The 4,938-nt window shown below is 38.5% G+C and overlaps 1 protein-coding gene across 4 annotated transcripts in view; it reads left to right on the top strand.

Annotated features, from left to right (window-relative positions):
- The window catches only part of gabbr1b (gamma-aminobutyric acid (GABA) B receptor, 1b), a 142,722-nt gene that overhangs the window by 50,566 nt on the left and 87,218 nt on the right, over positions 1-4,938 (top strand). The window contains exon 1 of one of the 4 annotated variants that reach the window (XM_019890304.1): positions 3,891-3,897. The exons of the other annotated variants lie outside the window; for them this stretch is intronic. The gene's annotated coding sequence lies outside the window, so the exon portion shown is untranslated. Of the gene's footprint in view, positions 1-3,890; positions 3,898-4,938 lie in introns of those variants that run through there. 4 annotated transcript variants of the gene reach the window in all.

The raw sequence follows: 4,938 nt of genomic DNA, 5'->3' as shown, positions 1-4,938 counted from the left end.
ATATATATATTTTTTTTTTTTTTTTTAATGATGCTGATGATGCTCCAGGGAATTCATTGACATGCTGCAATGAAAGCATTCTTATGCTTAACATGGTTCTCCGCAAATGAGGAACGTCTGAACTTTGCTCCTTTACATAGCAACAGCTGCATTCCATTTGGTGCATAATACCAAAAAAAAAAAAAATGCATCAGTGACATCACAATCACCATAATCATGATAAATAGAAGTGCCAGAAATAGCGGCACAGGTTCAGCCACGTGCCCACAGACAGCCAAGGAGATTGGAATTTGTTTTATGGACACACTGCAGATAGCTAACATTATTACGTTCTTTCAGAGTGAGCTGGGAGGAGGAAGAGGAGGAGGAGAGAAACTGGAAGTGAGAGTGGAGGAAATAGGTGAGGGGCCAAATGAGAGTGGATGGCAAGGGGAAACTCGAGGAGTGAAATAGAGCAGAATGAGCATGTGTGAATCCCAGAGAGAAGAGAGTAGGGAAAAGGTGAAAAAAAAAAACCCAATGTGTTTTATTTTGAAAAATACAGTTACAGTTGTACCTCTACTTACAACTTACGTCTTTTCATACGAAATTTTCAAGTTACGAAACGCCTCAATGGGAAAATATTGCCTCTTGTTACGAAAGAAATATCAAGATACGAAAGGTAAAAATGCAATACGGGCTTTACTACTACTCGCAGCTCCGAGTTTTCTGAACGCAACATACTTATAGCTGCTCTGCCATTGGCTATTACTGAGCATCATCCTGGCGTCCCATTGGCTAAGAGGGACCTCTACCGTATGAGTCTACTGTGTAGATCAGTGGTTCTTAACCTGAGAGGTACCGAACCAAACAGTTAATATGCACATTCACCGAACCCTTAGTGAAAAATAAACATTTTTTTTTTTTTTACAAATTCATGATAGAAGAAAAAAAGCATTTATTAAAAACAGAAAAAAAGTAAATAAAATTTCAAGAGATAAGTATACTTTTTTTTTTTTGTACGACTTACTATCACGGCAGTCACACGTTGACTACTCAGCGAACTACTGAATTTCCCACAGCACCGATTGGACAAGCAATGTCATGTGATCATTTCCCACCAGTGATGGCCAAGTGGGCGTGTCAGAACAAATAATAATAATAATAATAATAATAATACATTTTATTTATAAGCGCCTTTCAAGACACCCAAGGACACTACATGTTGAGTCAAAAGCAAACGTCCTTGGATCAGTTCTTGACAAAATGCCAGGCAAAAACCCCTTCTGACGCTTATGAGAGAGAACATGAACTAAAAAGGGCAAAAAACGACGAGGACGCAGTTAAAAGTTAAATGACAATAATTTTTACTCGTTACTTGATTTTTTTTTTTTTTTTTTACATGATGCACAACTCTCATTTATTGTGCAATAATCTAATTGTATCATGTATTTGTAACATATTTTGATGCATTTTTATGCTTCAGAAAACATTTATGTCTGAATTTTGGGGGGCTTGAACAGATTAGGGCATTTACATGGAAAACACGTCTCTACTTACAAAATTTTCTAGTTAAGAAATTTCTTCCAGAACATATTCATTTCGTAAGTAGAGGTACCACTGTATAAATGTAAGTGATTTTTTTTTTTTTTTACATGCGAACCTCACTAAATGTGCTCAATTTAATGTGATGGGGAACTCAATAAAAAAAACAAAAATCTAATTATTTTGAGGCTTTGTAACAAATGAATGTCATGACTATATAAAATTTTCCCATTCAAATAGATAATCATTAAGAAGATTTGATGCTGGATTTTCGTTTTCAGATGAGGTATTCACTAAAACATACATTCAAGTTGGCTACATTAAAGCGATTACATTACCACATTTTCTGGATTATAAATCGCATTTTTTTTTTTTTTCTTAGTTTGCGGCACATATTGATTTTGCTCCAGACTCCTTTGTCATGTACATACGCAAAGCCGTTTTTTTCCCGACAACTCTGTTTTGGAGCTCGCTCCTGGGAATTTGGACTTCATGGTCCTCCTCTGAGCTGTGTTCCTGACAATCATTTCTCCGTTTGATGGCCACAGATCGAAGAAGCGGGTCATCGAGAAAATACTTTGATTAAAAGTGGGTAAAATCTAAGAGGCACTCGGATCGGATGCAAATGCTCACCCTGCTGGCAAGGGAGCATCGGCTCTGATGCTTCTAAAAGCATGGAATGAGGGGCTCCTGTCGCTCATAAAGATGGAAAAATGTAAATTGTGTTTTGTTTGGGGATTTTTTTTTTAATTTTTAATGGGAGATTGAATACTGTTTAATCTAAAAATTGTTTGACCCATTGGCCATCAGAGTGTGAGGGTGTGCTGCATCGATCGAACCCAGATGGTGAACTGCTCTGTTGTTTTTGAAGCACGTTGCTGAATAAAAGTCCACTTAGCCTCTAAATAACCGTTGTGTCAATTTGGGTTTGAGATGAACGGTTGTGCCCTTCGTGTTTGACAACGCAGTCAGTAGTGCTGTCCAAAGCCACTCTGAGCTGGTCGGTTTGATATGCATATTTTCTCAGAGCTACAATTTAACTCTGTGGTGTTGCTGACAAATCTTATACAGTCTAAGATACAGAAATATAAACACAACACTTATTTTTAGTTTTATTTTTTTCGGAGCTTGAACTCTTAAGAATGTTTTCGTAAATGCAATTGACCAACAGTAAACACCTTCCATCACGGGTTCCAGTTCACAGTCCCGTCATTTCACAGATTATCTTTTGTTCCCGTTATGGAGTGTAATTCCATTCTGACCAACAGGTGTCGGCAAAGAAAAAGAGATAACAGGAAGTGTCAGCTTCATTTTTACTGACGATATGAGAAAGTGACGATTGAATATCTCAATCTTCTACCATCCTGCATTTTAGGCTTACAAAAAGCAACAGCTGTAGGTTCATTTTAAAATGTACATCCTTATATTTTATATTTATATATATTATATTTAGATATATTTATATTGATACTTTATATTAATTTAAATACTTTTTGTCTTCTACTTTGTCCCTTTCATAATTTTGCTGCTATCAATTGGGAATTTCTCCATTGTGAGACAAATAAAGGTTTTCTTGTCTTCTTATCTTAGGCACAATTATTGATCGAAAAAAGTAGCGATACAAATCTTATCAATACCCATCCCTAAATTCGACAATCCCAAATAGAAAGACTGGTTGGCTGTGGATTCCGAATACATAAATGCACACTTTGTGAAAAATCAAAGTCGGACTCTGAGGCCAATTAAACAAAGTCTAAAAGACTAAACGAGCTCAGATGAGCACCTTACGCCAAACGGTCAAGATGACGGGAGCACGCTGAGAAACCAGCAAACCTCAAAAACTTCCTTCTGACTTTCAGTTATTTGTCTGAAACTCTGAAAATCATAAGATGGAAGCCCAGCATCAGACGCTGTGTAGCTCTTCCCTACCTGTCACTGGGGCGCCAAACTTAATAAGGAAGTGCATCTGTCAACGGGTTGCGTCTCTGCCAAAAGAATTGCAAATCTTTTGAAGCCCAATTCTTCCCTTCATGCCACTCTAATGGGGAGCAAGAGACAGAAGAAGAAAGGATTCCGCCGTGCGGTACCATTTTGATCTCATATTGGCAAATAAGAAATGTTTTAATTTCCTTGTTTCATCCTGTGCCTCTCAGTTTCTTCTCCTTATGTCAGAATTACAATCAATTTCAAAGTAACTCATACTTTTAAATGGTTCGCTTGATTTTCGGAAAGCTCAATGTTGCATTTGTTCGACTGGACTATCAAAAGAATAAGATCAATCCAGAGGCACTGGCAAAACACTGTGAAAGCTTTTTTTTTTTTTAATGTCAAAAACTATTAATGTTAAAGACAAATAACAAAGACATTTCATAGGTGACTTGTGCAAAGTGATGCCTCGAAAGGTTGTGATGAAATGGCGGGAAAGAGGTCAAGGCTGAGAGACACACAGAGACAGGGTAGCGCAATCGGGGCAGCGATGAGAAAACTTACTCAAAGTAATTGTATAATCAATAATAATATGACAGACCTTTTGGAATTTTAACTACGGGATGATCCAGAACAAACCTGACTCTAATTTGGAACCAGCCGGAGAGACTTGCTTACTCTCATCCTAGTTTAGGGCCATAGAAGCATGGACTATTTTTTTTTCAACATCAGATAGTGGCAAGAAATTTTGAACCCCTTCAGGGACAGTGGTTACTACAGCGGACAGCTTATCGTGTTATCAGGTTCCTGGTTATCGTTATTGATGCGTGAAAAGGTTTATGCTGCTTTTGCGAGTATCCATCCATCCATCCATTTTATAATCTGCTTATCCTCATTTAGAGGCGCGGGCATGCTGCAGCCTATCCCAGCTGTTCGGGTAGCAGGCAGGGTAACACCCTGAACTGGTTGCCAGCCAATCGCAGGGCACACATAGATGATCAACCATTCGCGCTCACAATCACACCTAGGGACAATTTGGTGTGCCCAATCAACCTGTCGTGCATGTTTTTTGGAATGTGGGAGGAAACCGGAGTACCCAGAGAAAACCCACACAGGCACAGGAAGAGCATGCAAGCTCCACGTGGGAAGGCCGCAGACAGAATCGAACTCTGCACTGTGAGGCCGACAAGTGCTTTCAAAAGAATCTAAGAAAATAACAACTTCAAGTGACTGTGGCCTGTCAATAAAGGCATATTGATCCCATTAAGGAGAGGGGAGTCAATCAGCGGCAGGGCATCCTGTAGTAGATGAGTAGGGACTGGGTCGGACATACAAATTAGGAGTTTGAAATGGAATATCGTGGAGGCCCACACTGAAGAACGAATCAGACAAAGGCCTAACACTGCTCCTTTTAAATTACTCCAATGATGCCAGGCTTTGTATTTAATTAATAGTGAGGTTTTAAATGTAAAAAATTATATATATATA

Source organism: Hippocampus comes, unplaced genomic scaffold (genome assembly GCF_001891065.2).
Source record: "Hippocampus comes isolate QL1 unplaced genomic scaffold, H_comes_QL1_v1.1 scaffold71, whole genome shotgun sequence".
Taxonomy (NCBI): domain Eukaryota; kingdom Metazoa; phylum Chordata; class Actinopteri; order Syngnathiformes; family Syngnathidae; genus Hippocampus; species Hippocampus comes.
The sequence above is the reverse complement of the archived record's forward strand: the minus strand, read 5'-3'. Positions and strand labels throughout refer to the sequence as shown.